Consider the following 16,077-nt stretch of genomic DNA (forward strand, 5'->3'; position numbering starts at 1 on the left):
CTTAGGGCAGCGGAGTGTGAGAAATCGGGAGTGCGAAATACGGTCCCAGCTGCCCTGGTACTAGTCTTTGACCCTTAGAAGGTAAAGAGGACATGGGGGGAGGTGTAGGAGGGGGGACGTAGTTCTGTTAGTGCATGTTACAAAGGGGAAAGGAGAGGATTCACAGCGGTCAAGGTGACTCGAATATTACGAAAACGGAGACAATCGCGTTGGCGAAACGGTGCTCTCCGGTGTTTGAGGACCTGTCACGTAGGAGCTGGACATATTGTGACATTGTGACAACACACACGCACATATAGCACATACACGTGACACGGAGGTCGCAGTCCGCGAGTCAACTTGGTCGCCCGAGCACTCCGTCATCCGTTACGCGGGCTGACAGAACGGGCACCTGTCGGGCACGTTGTCACGGGGTTGACACCTTAAAAAGCCCTCAGTACACTTCTTGTCAACCGGTCTACGACGGCAGCACCCGCAAGACCGCCTAGACGTCCTAAAGTGTACTGGAACAGCAGACGACGACCTGATACAGAAATAGCTGCATCTCTTCGTCGCCAATGTAGCTGAGGCGTTTTGGTCGTGAGAGGACATCGTCGCTACCTACGACGAATACGTTACCGGTGAGGCACTTCGCTGCTGCCCCATGTTCTTGTTTGTTTTAGGATGGAGAGGAAACCTGCCGCTGATGCCCTAACGCAATTGCTCCAGACGGAGGCTCCCTTATGCCTCAGAAGGCGCTATCAGTGTTCATCGCTCTCAGGTGGTCTTCGTCTCAAGGACTGATGAAGTGACAACGCTGCCTCAATCTCGGTTTTCTGTCCACAATCGATGTTTACAGCGAAATAATAGGCCCGTTGGCTGCGAAGGCTTTGCCAAAAGTTTCGAGAAGCCACCACATGCGCTATACCGAATCTGTCACCGAGCGACATAATGTGGCCTCTGTGGATGTTATAACACAACAAAGCTCCAGAGACTGAAATGGCCCCTTCTCACCCCTCACGATATCCAAGATGAAAAAATGATATTGTAACGGTGAATGTTCTTTTCACTCGATCATAGCTTTGCAAGAAGCTGCCCATCTCTGAAATTCTGAGCAAGATCCATGAACTAAGATGGCATATACAACAACGTGGCCGTTGCGTACGCCTTTGATCGGCGCAACCATGAATCCCTTCACGCCGCAAAATACTGTGAGCTTTGTGCCCGAATGCCCCCCCCCCCCCCCTTCTCACTGCCAGGTGCACAGTCATCCGCACTGTCATTACCACAAGCATGTTGTCCACCGTCACGTTTGTCTTCGCGTCAACTTAGCACGAACTTTCACGACGATTGGCGCCTCCGGCACGACCCTGCCAGACGTCTAAAGAAACAGTTGGAAATCTCTGGATTATGCGAAGCATCCAAATCAACGCCTCTTTACATGGGGAAGTTTCCAGCAGGGTTTTCGATGACATATTTGTCGCCGTCCATGACGTGTGACTCGAGCGTCGGAGACTAGGGGTCATTTAAGCTACAGGCGTCTTCCCCATGCTCATTCTTCCTGATAGTGATAACGCGTGTGGATGGCACATCTGACATTTCCGAAGGGGTGAGTGCCGCAACGATCGTTTTGGCACAGGGAAACCGCACGTCCATCCAGGAAATCCAATATTGAAAGTAAGTTATAATCTGTGAATTTACGCGTCAAAATAACGTTCTGATTGGTACGCCGTAGGGGGGCCGGGACTCTGGATTAATTTCGATCACCTTGTGCTGTGAACCTAAACTTAAGTGTACCGGCGTTGTTGCATTGCTCCCATCGAAAGGTGGCCACCGTGGCCGGGATTGAAACCGTGGCCTCGAGCTTAGCAGCGCAGCGCCATAGGCAATAATACCAGACTCAAGTCTGGTATTATTGTCTGATATGTAAGTTGTAAGTAAGTAAGTCTGGTATGGTAGTCTGGTAGTCTGATGTAAGTCTGGTGTGTAAAGCAAAAGGATAGAAAGTTGGGCGAGTTGGTACGGTAACATGATCTTGTATTGTAGCGCGAAGTGATGCGGACAGAGACTAGAAGAAGATAGGACGAGCGCTCGTCCTGTCTGCTTCTAGTCTCTGTCCGTGTCACTTCGCGCTATAGCTAGTCCAAGATCATGTTACCGTACGAGACCTTCGAACATGAAGCATTCATGCCCCGAAGCTAGCTCTCTTCGGAACGTCGTCCCCGCACGGAACACTAAATCTCGGAGGGATGCCACGTAGTCAAAAGTCCCGAAGGAGTGCTGCTAGGATGCCCTACTGCGGCTTGCTTCGAAACGTCATCTGAGCCCCCAGTGCGCAGACTTGACTTTCGACGTCGTTGACAGAGCTCAATAAAGCTCACCTCTCGCCTGCTCGTTCTTCAAATACTAAGCGCTGCTCTTGTGTGTGTTGTTGTTTCTTTCGGTGGGGGTGGGAAGCTTGTATTAATCGAAAAGCGCCGACACACTGGTCGCGGTGCGTTTAGCCAAGACATTGCCAGTGCTAAATCGAGTCAGCAACTTCACCGGCTGCATTTAAAAAACATTCGTCTAACGTGAGAATTCATGGAGGGCCCTGCTGCTGCAGTGCTGCATGTCAACCTAGACGCAATTCATGGACGATGCCCTAAGTTCCCATGATGTACAAGCCCAATTACTTCATGCTGCTAGCAGTGCATCGTGAATGTGAAAGAAAAATTCGTTGTCTCGTGGTACCCTTGCTGCGCCCGTTTTCAGTGCGTCGCTCAGCAACAGGCGCCGGCGATGCGCATATATGGGCAATGCATCCAGCATTCCCTGGGGTAAAGGCGCATTTAACGTTGTCTACGAGGACGATATGTACAAAGGCTGCGACTATGACGTCGTTTACTAAATAGAGAACCATCAAGTGCACCTTGGCTAAGTTCTGCACAAGCCCGATCTCATCAATGTGGTTAACTGAGCTAGTTGGTTATTCATGCCGACAGCAAACAGCGCGGAAAAAAAATCACGGGTACCAAAAGCAATCAGGCGGGACACTCAGCATCCACTGAATTCGATGCGAAACATGCCAACGGCATCTCCCTCAGCTCCAGCATTGTCAAATGATCAAATACACATACACATGTGACCTTGTCTACGTGCCGTCGCAAAGGTGGGTACAAACCTGTCTCTGTAGGCCGCCCAAAGGAGCATGCGCATGGGTGCCTTCTCATCAACTGTACGAAGTTGACTTTGCGAATCTGTATGCTTTACCACGGAAGCATTTTCCTGCTATCATGCGCATTAAAACTTTTTCCTTTAGTGAGAATACCTCCACAAAGCGCATATTCCCGGCAAGTTGACACTGAGGGAATGTCCGATCAACGTCAGAAATGATCACATGCTGCGGAATTTGCATTTCGGCGAGGTTATTAAGAGTGTACCTATTGTGGCATGTTCGCACGATGTGCTTGGCCTCTTTGGTTCAGAATAAATTATAAATGGACGTCGTTTGTGGCGACGACAACAGAAATGTAATTTTCATACTGTGGGAACGGCCGCACCATCTGTGACTAAGACGGAGAAGCTCCTGTGCAATCTGCCGTGTGCGCGACAGGCGTTTAGCCCGGTTCGGACAGTGACAGCACCAGTGTTACTTTCGCTAAGGAGCGAAATTATTTTTTCGTTCCTTCATCTCCACAAACGACCCGTACTTTCTTGATTAATGCTGGAACTGACAAGGGGAAACGAAGCACTCGAATGGGGTGCAGAACAGAGGGCACCGTGAAACGCCAGCCCTGCACGACAGCTGCGCGTTAACAGTACAACGGTTGAACATTTAGAGCCACTTATACCTGGCCCTCGTCACCGCAACACTCAACTCCTGAAAGAACTACCTATACAGACCATTATGGCCACCTCTACACTGCTTCATGCATAGCAGGCCACGCAGTAGAAGCTATTCGAGTAGTGCTATCGTTAGATCTTATCACTATACGCCACGCGTTCGTTGTGAAGTGGTTTAGATCTGCGACGCACTATATGTGACAACTTCTGCGTCAGTTACCGTCATGACGCATTTATCCCGTCACCTACGAAACCTATGATACCTTACGGATTATTGAAACGCAAGTGACGACGATGACAGTAGCAGCGCTGGTAGCGCCACTTTGTTAGGCTTTCTTCAACCACTACGCCTTGGAAACGCTTTCGTGCAGCATCATGAATCTCGAAGATGGGATCGAAATAAAAATAATATAGCTATCCAAAGCAGGGGCTAATATCGTTGCTACCCATACTTTGCCAGAGCAGACAAGTAGGACGTAATAGTTGCGATTATGTGTGTGTGTGTGTGTGTGTGTGTGTGTGTGTGTGTGTGTGTGTGTGTGTGTGTGTGCGCGTGCGTGCGTGTGCGTGCGTGCGTGCGTGCGTGCGTGCGCGTGTGTGTGTGTTCATTTGACGTCAGCGGCACAAAACGGTGCCTCTGGGACTGCTGCAGACGTCTCTTGTTTCTGGTGTTCCAGTATTCCGAAATTTATGATGCTCTGCAGCATAGGCTAAAATATTGTTTCGTTACGGCCTTACCGCATCCCTTTCACACATTTGCTTATCACGCAGCACGCGCTGTTTTGTCAATTTTATTGATTTGTGTCACGTTTTTATGCGTATAGTCGTCGCCCTATAGCTCCCCTTGTATTGCCTGCTTATGTACGAATCGGAGTTTACAGATCACCATGAACCGCGCTCTGCCCATCTGTCAGCCGCTCGTACGCGAAGCAGACGACGTCGCGTCCCTCCCCTTCCTTCTGCTTAGTCCGCCGAAGACTCTAAGGGACGCTTCGCGGTTGCGTAATGATACGACTTCTAATTAGTTTTCGGGAGCAGGGACCGCGTGAGACGCTAGAACAGCTCTTCTTTTTTCTTCCCCTCCACTTCGCAGTTCATCTCAGCTTATAGCGGGTCTTTCGCAGTCCACTCTTTATCTTTCTTTTCTTTTCATTTGCTCCTTTTACAGTTTTCTAGCTTTCTTTTTTGCGGACTCCCTTCCTCAATCGCTTCTCCAATCACTTCTATCTTGTTCTTACTGCCCGAATCGCAATTTCGGTGCGGCCGATAACTTTTCTTTTGAGCCTTGCCGCCCCACGTCGATTTCATGGCAGAGGTAGCGAGGGGTTCGGATGAGAGCGCATCCGTCGCTGTAGCGAGAGAGATTCCTTCGCTCCTTTTGAAGTTAGCATTCATACACCGTTTTCACTGATGCTTTTACTTTTACTCCGAATCCCTCTATAGTGACGAGGCGGGTGCTTCTTTCTTGGCTTGCGTCCCCTCTCCTTTCACGTTTTATTTGTTTGAGTTTCTTATCTTTCCTCTAAACGTGTAGATTTCCCTGGCTTCTTGTTCTCCTTTACTCGCCCGCCCGCTCGCTTGCTAATTTCATTCGCCCAGTTTTCATTAAGTGCAGGCCGTTATTAGTGAGCCGCGACGTACGACGTTTTATATCGAGACTTAAGTTTCCGCACTCCGCCCGTCGTCTGCTTCTTTTCTTTTATTTTTTGTTCTCATCTGGAAAGGAAGCGACTACCGTTTTCGTCTGCTCTCTTCTGCGCTTAGAGTGCGAGCCGTTACGGCTTATTGTTTGAATCCTCTTTGTTTTATTGTCTTCTTTTTTTTTTTCTTATTCGTCATCTTGCGAACGTCGTAACCGATCTTGTTCCGGTGTTTGAAGTCAGCAGAGATGGCACACGTGGTTGGAGAAAGAGAAGTCAAACGCGTATTTCGGGCCGGAATGATGTTATGTCGAGAGCCGGCAGTTAAAAGGCAGACGAGAAACACAATTGCGGGCCGTCTGCTAATTTCGTGCAAGATGAAAGCAGACGCGCAAGTGTATTAGCTTCTTCCTCTTCTGATGTTTGTTTTCAAGATCATTCCCAGTTCTTTTGGTTTCGATATGCCCCGCTTGTCGTATTATATCTGAAACGCGTGCACAGGTATCCATTTTTATGCACCGAGCATAATGTGCATAGCTTGAACGCTTCTTTTCCGCAGAAGAATAATTTTTGCCGGGAGAGTTTATTGCTCGGTTGAGCCATTATTACATTCCGCGCTCGGTGCTTTTAACGACCGGTTTCCCTTCTTTACGCTTGTCTCGCAAATTTGGTCTCCAGCGATCGAAGGAAACATTGGAAATGAAATTACATGAGTGTACTCGCAATGAAAGCCATATGTCATGTCTTCTGCTCGAACGTGAAGGGGAGGGAGAGTGGCATGTTAAACCAAAAGAAGTTAATTCTTTTAACTTATATATAGTTAAAGCACAGACGCGGAACACTTCAGAAAGCTACGCTGTGGATTAGCGCTTTCCCAAGCATATTTACATGTTAAACGAAAACGAACTGTTTCTTGAGAACAATATTTATAGCCAAAGTATCCAAGGTTCTCCTTCATAAGTACCGAAGTTTCCCTTCCCCTACAGAAAGCTACGCTGTGATTACAAGCTATTCGAAGGATATTCGCAACTAGCATAAGTGTTATGTTTAGAGGTGTCTTTTCGGCATAACCGGTTAACCGACACCACCGCTCTTTTTTTCTCGCCTATTCCTAGCTTTTACATGCGTGTGAAAGAGAAGTCATGGTCCCATGTATCCGGTATTTAACAGAACCAGCGCACCAGTTTTCCATAGAAATATTTGTAAAACCCTCTTTAGCACTAGATATTGTGTACAACTCGATACCTCGAACCTCGCTGCTGCTTTGGCATCTGGAGAGAGTAGGTAAACAAAGCTTAATTTTAAACAGATAGGAAAGCACGAACTTCTAGAAAGTCAACAACAGGAAAGCGAGTCCAGCGTACCTCGTCTCGTCCTAGCAGAAATTTTCGCTTCTGCGCCGCCGAGGGATTTCAGAATACAAGGATTTTATTCACCGGTAAACGTCTCAAGACGTGACACACGTACTTTGTCGGGAGCCCGGTGCAAATGGACTATAGACTGCATCGTTTCTAACACTGATTGGGGTTGAAAACCTCACTGTCCTCATTTGTCTTCTGATTCTGCATTTGTAAAATTAAACGGTTTCCCCAACTGCTGTAATATTCCCTACCCAGCCTACTTTCGATTGACTGACGAAACATTGCGTGCCCCTTCAGAAAATTATATACTGAAGATGCTGTGTCGAATGCGCTGTATAGCAACACTCTTGTATCTTGTTGAGAAACAACTGCTATTTGTGAAGCGATTTTTGCAAACTTCTATATGTTTGGCGAACTTTGTAAGATATTTGCATGTTTGTATTGTGTACTTCGTGAAAGACGTTACATGCAAACCCCAGCACTGTTGCTTGCAGCTGCCTTTGGGTTTTCTACGGTTTGTGGGGCCCATAAAGCTGCCGTAATACAATTTGCTCACCCGCATCTCTCTCCCCATCCTTACCGCTCACGTACAAATTTAGCGTGTGCCAGTGTGGTTAAAATCAACTTCAAACATCATGGCTACAAACCCTTCTGCAATACCGAAAATGCCACTCCTACCGTGAGAGCAGCTCGACAAGCCAGAGAAGACTAAGAAAATGGAGGATGCTTAAGCTTCGCATTTAAGAGTGAAATGCGATAGCATTCAAAGAACTCTGACTGCTTGTCACTCTTCCCGGGCAACCGCAGCTTTCTTGCGGATGCGCGGAGGCGAGCGCCACCTGGATGGTGTTGTTGCAAGGAATCGAGCGGGCCTTGCCGTTGTTTGAATGTTAGAAATGCGGGAAAGGGGGTTTGCGTTTGAGTTGATGCGTAACAAAGTTGGGTTTTCTGGCATATTCAAATTACAGTCCGACGCTATCAAGTCTGTAGGTTGCGTTTAGGTCCTACTTTACGATTTTTCTGACGCCTTTCGCTTTGGGAAATTGAATTAGGTCAGTGACGCCTCTAAGCCACGCGTGGTCCGACGCTAGACGTCCGACGCTAGACGCCTACACCGGATATTTTTTTGCGACACGGGGCCCTTGACGCTATCGTGTTAAAATGAAATACAGATGGCGACACTGCTTTGAGGTTTCGGCACTAGCTCGCTCTTACGTCATGCGTTTCGATAGCATCTAATTGAGCCTATCTATAGGTTCCACTCGGTAAAGACGGATTACATCGTGTTCTAAGAGACCCAAACAGTGAACGTGGCAAGTTTCGAAAACTTTCAGTGCGTCACAACGGCCCAAATACGAGAAAAATGATTCGATCTTAGTGACGTCACAATGACGTGCCGGCGCTCACGTATCGGCGTGAAATTCGAAAAATGAAAATGGAAGTTTGGCGTTCCTTTTCCTCTGTGCGCAATCAAGTATTACCTCGAGACAAAGGACAAATAGTTCCGAAAAAAAAAAACTTTGTCAGTCTAAACGGAAATGGCGTCTATATTTAGTGTCCATTTAAGAATAGTACAGTCGAAAATTTCGATCACGCTATTCTTGGTTTCACTCAGCGCCTTAAACAACAGAGGTACGGGTCAAGATGTCCGGATTCTCAAACCCCTGCGCTGATATCAGAGCACTCTGCTCCGATAATTTGGGGGCTGGTGTTGCCGTCGTCATCCACGAGAAACCACATTCGCGATGTTCACGCTCCCTTCAAATAGAAAGGAAAAGAGAAAAAGGCGAAAGATTAATAGATTAATAGAAAATTAATAGATTAAATAGAAAAAAATAAAAGGTACGTATACATGTAGTGGTACCGATGAAGTGCAATAGTGCGACCACACGCCCTACGTTACACTTCGCGCGGTTTAGTTTTCCCTTTACGGTAGCTTATGTTGACTAATATTGCGGTTGCATGCTGTGCACTTGACGTATAGTGTGCTGGCAGTAAGTACTCTCTTCGGCAGGAGCAACTTCTTGACTTAAATTGCCCTTCAACTTTTTAAGCGTCCCTGCGTTTCAGGTTGAAACATGTTTACTCTGAATTTGTCCTATCACAGCGAAGACACGGCTGGGGGAAGCTCAAGTACTCCTTAAATCCCTAAAGCAGAGTTGTACCGGGGCCAACATTTTACTCCCGTAGATAGTCTCCGACTTTGCGGGTATACTCACATGTTCTTACCTTCTTTCGCCTCAACAGCGGACAATATATATGGAACGCAGAGGTACAAATTGTCACATATAATGCGATAACACCATACACATCGAAACTGAGCCGTTGGCATTGTACGTGGCTTCTTAACGCGGGACGATGACGGATGCTTTACTCCCGATACCAGCGTATGACTTGTGCACTCGCGATCACTATAATGCGATGGTGTTCCCCCGATCAAAACATTGCATTGCACTATGTAGATTGGTATGCCCTCTGTCTAGGGCAACTGACAGGATGGGAGAAAGGTAACAGGAATAGGACAGGTGGTAAAGGGGTGTGACGTAGGAATACACGCTACAGAGAAAGCTCCATGGTATGACGCATAGCGAAAGCTCTGGCGTATAGGCACTTTGTTTATAGAAACAATCAAAAGCAAGGAGTGTGCGTAGGTTGACCATAAATGATGTTGTAGACTCGTAGTCAGGGTCAAGTAGGCAGCAACAGTAAATATGACAATGTTATCAACCTCATGTGTGACTATAACGTAGAAGTCATACAGGTTACGTATATAATCATAATCTCGTTATATTACTGCATGAGAGTCACTCAAATGAAGAATGGAGAACTGCGGAGTCTTTTTTTTCGCTAGTATTTGTGTTTTATTCATTTTGCGTATGGTTAGTGCGACAGGGACACCGATATATAGAGTCGAAAAAAGAATCTCCATCGTTCAAACAGTTTTTTGTCTTATTTTGTACAATTTGCGACACCCTTCGTGATAAGTGCGGTTCGCCGTCAAATTTCCAAGCTCTTCGATGCTACGACACATCAGCTTGCATTAAGTGTCTCTCTCTCGACTCGCGAAGTTTCTCCTGATCGAATGCGAAGCGGGCCGTGCATATATGAACAGCGGCTCAAACGACGTCATCGGAGGAAAGCAAAAAAAGAAAAAAATCGTGCTCCGAGACACCCTATACGGGCTCCCGAAAAGTGAGCACTCCGTCCGAGCTGCTGGCAGAACTTCTGAAACTTAATTGCATCTGAGAGGAAGCAGTAATTATCGTTCGCAGCTATATTGCACCTCCGAGGGTAAAGAAGCAAGAGCTTCAAGATACCGCGGCCCCCTTCGTGTTCGGCCATATAAAACCAGACGGCGCGGTCCGTACTTTCTTTTATACCTCGCTAGAATCTCAATGTCCTCATTACTCTCATCTTTATATTTTCTTCCGTATTTTTTTGTATTTCTCAACGACGGGTAAAAGTGTATAGCCCTCGAAATGCAATCATGCCACATTGCTTTAATTTGCAAGGCCTTTGATCAGAAAATTAGAAAATAAAAATAAAGGAAAGCAACAAAAATACAAATAAGACTAAACTTTGACTAAACGAAGTGACGTGGAGAAAGAGTAGGGAGACGTTTTTCGTCCGGCGCGGACGATGCGTTTTAACTAAATATGACGTTGATACCACGGAGCACTCTGCACGCCTCTCGTGCCCACCCGCCCGCACCCTCCCCCCCCTCCCCTGTACCGCACTCCTCCATCGCCCCTGCTAAATTTCACGCGACAGCGATCCCGAAAATGAGCTCTAAATTGGGAAAGAACTTTCAGATTAGCGCTCTCCCTCCTCGCGCGTGGTGCCTTAATTTTGTTACGCGTTATGTAGCACCGGACCTCACTAAGAGCCCCCCCCCCTTTCCCCTCCGTTTCCAGCCACAGGCTTTTTCTCAAGCCCTCTCATCAAGGCTGTCCCACCACCCACGTTTTCAAACGCGCTCGCACAGTCTCACGCTTTACGCGGCCGCAAAGTGTCCAGCGCCCCAACTTCTCGGACCACGTCTTTCTTTTTCGATCGTTCGTTCGTATGTTCGTTTGTCTGTTTGTTTGTTTGATTATCCAGATGCATAACTTATCCGAAAATTGCATTAAACCTGAATAAGTATAGGAATACGAGTTCACTACCAAGCACACATGCACACGAAGAGTGTTTCTTCAGCTTTCTTCCCCGATCACAATCTGAAGTAAAATCAGACGCACTCGTCGGGGCAGAAGGAGAACTACGGCACAGAAATTTCTCATTTCGCGATGTTACACGTCTAATAAGTATAATCTTCTACTACACTTCTGACACATACATACATACATACACGCACATATATACATTCATACATACATACATACATACATACATACATACATACATACATACATACATACATACATACATGCATACATACATACATACATACATACATACATACATACATACATACATACATACATACATACATACACACACACATACATACATTGGCACGGGCTGTTAACGTTCATCCTCCCGCTAATGCTGGCATACTCACTCTCTTCATCTATTTCGGTTATGAAAGCTGTGTTGTCTTATTCGCTGCAGTTAAAAAATAAGAATGACTTACATGACCTAAAACGCAGCGGAACTTATGTTTCCGGTGCAATGTTACCCGTGGCTGGATTTGAGGCTTATTGGTCCCATGCTGAAATTGTGCAGTCCAGGTCCGTGCAAATGCAGATTTATAAGGGGAAAACGGCAACGTAGCCTAGAATCATGCCCTCTGATTGTCCTGACGGGCGCAACTGATTTTTCTGGGGAAATTTAGAGACTGCTAGAACCTCACCTAAATCTGCACAAATGTGTGAATATAGAATTGTGCCAGTGCTTGCAAACTTGGTCCTTTTATGTCTTCTGCAAACTTCTGGTAAGTTATATTAGATTTTTTTTATGTTGTTTTGTTCCTGTTTTACATTCTAGTATTGCGTGGCATTCTACTGCATGCCTCTTTGGTGTTTAGCATATTTATTAGGCTGCTTTCATGTTTTATTGCGAAGCAATACTACTTTAGGTCGCACTTCAGCCCGTTCCGTGGCGAGGCGGTGGTAGGCACCATTGACCTTTAGCGTGACCTCGCTGCGTGACGTCACACCACGTGACCTAGAGTGACGTCACACCAGCTGTGTAAAAACGGGGCCCCATCTCACGCCGTCGCGAGGCGAGGCGGTAGCCACCAACCGCCTCGCAATCCTCGCACTATTGCTTCGCAATCACCAGGCTTAACCAAGCTAAGCCACGGCCGTTCTTATGCTACTTTTCTGTGCTGCGCTCACTTATCGTAAGGTGGATTACAATTCCTTTTTGCTTTTTTTGCTTTTGTCTCTTCTTATCTGATTGACATGCCAGTATCGCGGTGCACTTTATATGCCTTTGTGGAGTTGAACATATTTATAATGATTTTCGTCTTATCTCGATTTTGTTTCTGTTACAGCTGACAGTGTTTTTCTGCGAGAGGAGATATGGGGTCGAGCAACGTCGTCACTCATGCTATAGGTTGCTGAGGCCTTTGAAGCGGTCGTAATGACTTGCTTTCTCTCATCAACCCCACTTGTTTGCCTGTAAAAGACTGAAATAAACGATTTGATTGATTGATTGATTGATTGATTGATTGATTGATTGATTGATTGATTGATTGATTGATTGATTGATTGATTGATTGATTGATTGATTGATTGATTGATTGATTGATTGACGTTGAAATTCTTTCGAGAACGTTGTTGCTTATTCGGTTAAACCTGGACGTACTGATAATTTCTGATACCTAATCGCTGTATTGTAAGTCGATATTGGGAGAATATGAATTACTGGTCCATTCATGTATGACCTCGCTAACGAATTGGTCATTTCGTTAAAGCGTAACCCTCAGTGATCCGTCAGTAAACCTCGGGGTTGTTTTTTTACCACGCACAACATAGAAACTCACCAAGTTTCCACTTCTGCTCGACATATGTGCCGTTATTTTCGATCCTTCTCGCGCAGTCAAATTTCCTGGCAGCCTGCATAGACTGCAGCATTCGTTGCCACTGGGCAAGTTTCATCGAAAGCAAGAAAACTTGCCAATCAAAAAGGCTGTTTTCACCATTGCGTATAGAGCAAGGCAGCGTTCTAATCAGAGTTGGCTTCCGGCTTTCAAACTACTTTTGCTCACATCTTTAACAAATTTGGCCTTCTCCACAAAAAATATATATTTAATTCGAGGAATGTCATTCGAATTCATACAAAGACGGATTTTTGAGTATATGCTGTTTGGATTAAACGAGTCTCTGCACTAATTTTAACCACCGCGGTATGTTACATGTTTTCTGAAATCTTGTCAAGCGCTAAAAGACCACTGCTAAAAAAGACAGCATATATTTAACGCAGTTCCATGCTTTTTAAATAAACTTGTCTTGCTTAACAGGAAACTGTAGAAGGCCACATTCAGTTAATCTGGTTAGCGAACTAGAAGACATCTGCAACGCCAGAAGCGTTAGTCTTACTGTTGGCGGGGTTTCGGCAAGCATGAAAAGAGAAAATATGAAAGATGGTTTTGAAGTTCCCGTGCATTGAATGATGCGTGAGAGCATATCGACTCGTGCTAGCTTCATATGACGTCACGGGAAGGACCTCACCTGCTCGGGAGTATAGTTAGCAGTTGATCGTTAAACAAGGATTGCATTACGTTCTAAATGAATGAAAGACTGAACCTATAGCGAGTATTTATAAACTTTTGCGAACAAAACTGACGTAAACACGCGACTATAATTTCCAGTCTGTGACGTCATGCTAACGTCGTACAGGTGCTGCTATTAGATTCGTGAAGTTAAAAACAAAAAAAGAGACATTCCCTTTCATTCTTTACTGCGAATGACCGAAATCCTTCCGCAGGCTAATTGCGAAGCGAGTCTTGTTATTATACTTCACCGGGCTAAACTTATCTCTATAGTCTTGCTGTTTAGTGTCGGGTTAACCATCGTAGCGGTAACCGGTGCATCTTAAAGTTAGCACGCATGTACCATGAGCTACACAGGAAAATATTTTTTTTATTGCGATAAAGACTTGCCCTTAAGGCATAATTGCCTTAAGGCAATTATGCCTTAATATTATGCTTTAAATTATGCCTTGAAACGAGGAATTGACCACATAAACTGCGAAAGTCTCTATTCGTTTTAATTATATTGTCGCATGTGCAAGAGCTTGACATACGTACGTACCGCAGCGTCATTTGGATGCTGTTTATGCCGTCTCGTGTTACTCCTACAGTGTCAATGGTGCGACGTTTGTGGGATGTTGAAAACGAAGCAAGGGCCTTGTCAAGTCCCTTTCACGGGCTTTTACTTTGCGCCCTCAGCGTCACCACCTATTTTTGAACAAGAGGTTGGAATAAACGTGCTCTATCAGGACAGTATTCTGTAAGGAGCCCTTTCAGAATTCCATTCTTATGTTGCACTTTGTCAATTACTGGCACGATTGACATTGCGCCTAGGCTATCGTCGGTGTCGGTCAATGTTTGCAATATATATATATATATATATATATATATATATATATATATATATATATATATGTGTGTGTGTGTGTGTGTGTGTGTGTGTGTGTGTGTGTGTGTGTGTGTGTGTGTGTGTGTGCGTAATGTTGTAGGCGCCTTCATTATTTGGGGATGATTGTCGACGTTAATATCAGTAACATTATTTCTTATGATTAGTACGTAATTAGGGATGATGTGTTTTATATGTCATGGTAGTTATTACGTTGGTGATTGGTAAGCTTATAATGATTGAAGCAACGAGAAAGAGAAAGAGTTGTGATACGTGCAAGAGCAGAGGGTTTCTTAACGAGTTTGCCGAAGCACTTGGAATGTCAGAGTTCGTCTCTCGTACTCCGTCGCCCCCCCTCTCCCTCCTCCACTGCTGACCACCGCTCAGGTGTCAGCAGACTGCGCTAGACAGTTGCTGCAGAAAGGTCGAGAAATTCGGAGGCGGTCTGTCCTGTCACAACATTCCACTCACAAGTGAAAGCGCCTGCTTCATCGGAGGACAAAACCAGCGACCTACAGACATGTTGGATCAAAGCAAAGCGAAGGCACAGAAACTTTCGCTCCCGCACACAAACTCAAGAAGAAGCCAAATATCACTGAAGAAGCAGTGCAACGAAAAAAAGAAAGTCATCACGTTAAGAGTCAGGACGACAGCGGGGAAGATCAGATAGGGAACTGGATTTATCAGTATTATATTTGAGATTGAAAGGAAGCAGTTAAGGTTAGGCAAGCGAGTTAAAGAGTGCAACATATAAACGATTATTACAAGCGGTTATAGTCGACTGTTTATGATTGCACATAATGAGCGCCAAGGGAATAGAAATAGTCCAGGACAGCAGACAATTAATAATCACGGCAAAATTGGAAAATTTGCATGCATAGCACAGTGTCGGCGGACTTAAGGTGATTGTGTCATCGGAGATTGCTGTTCGATGCCTAATTTCCTTCGTTCCTTCCCTCCTCTCTCACCCCGTCATTTTTGCTTTTCCTTTCCAATTTCCCCGGTGTAGTGTAGCCAACCGGAGGCGTTTCCGGTTAACCTCACTGCTTTCTGCTTTTCTCTGTCCTTCCTTCCTTCCTGCTGTTCGATGTCTTCTTCACACAATGGACGCCAAAATGGAATTATGGTTGTGATGGATATAAAGAGCGTGATTCACCATGTTGGCTTAATTTAATAGTAATCCTCTTTGTGCCTCTAAATTTACCGTAGTAAAAAGGTCGCCATTAACACATGTCGCACAAAGGCTTGGCTACACTCATTTATACCGTGGATCTTGGGAAATCGGAATGAGCACTTAATTTCCATCATTGTGATTAGCATAGCAAGCTTCTGCACGGTACCCGTCTTCCATGTGGGGAGCAATATTGGCGACCTTCCACCGCTTTTTAGAGGGCGCTCGCTCGCTCGCTCACTCACTCACTCACTCACTCACTCACTCACTCACTCACTCACTCACTCACTCACTCACTCACTCACTCACTCACTCACTCACTCACTCACTCACTCACTCACTCACTCACTCACTCACTCACTCACTCACTCACTCGCGTTTCTAGTGGGATCGACTATGTAACGCCAAAGTTCCATGACCATCCTCGGGAGAGCATGTAATTTTAAGGAAGGTATTGCGATGTTTAAGTGTAATACCAGTGTATTTGTTGCGAGCAACAACTATTGTTCATGTGAAGT

The 16,077-nt window shown here is 45.6% G+C and overlaps 1 long non-coding RNA gene across 1 annotated transcript; it reads left to right on the top strand.

Moving 5' to 3' along the window:
• Positions 1-461: 461 nt before the first annotated feature.
• Positions 462-12,464, top strand: LOC129380295 (uncharacterized). The gene is made up of 2 exons (XR_008608306.1): positions 462-620; positions 12,303-12,464. It is a non-coding gene; the product is annotated as an uncharacterized lncRNA (long non-coding RNA).
• Positions 12,465-16,077: the final 3,613 nt, after the last annotated feature.

This window comes from Dermacentor andersoni, chromosome 10 (assembly GCF_023375885.2).
Source record: "Dermacentor andersoni chromosome 10, qqDerAnde1_hic_scaffold, whole genome shotgun sequence".
In the NCBI taxonomy this organism is placed as follows: domain Eukaryota; kingdom Metazoa; phylum Arthropoda; class Arachnida; order Ixodida; family Ixodidae; genus Dermacentor; species Dermacentor andersoni.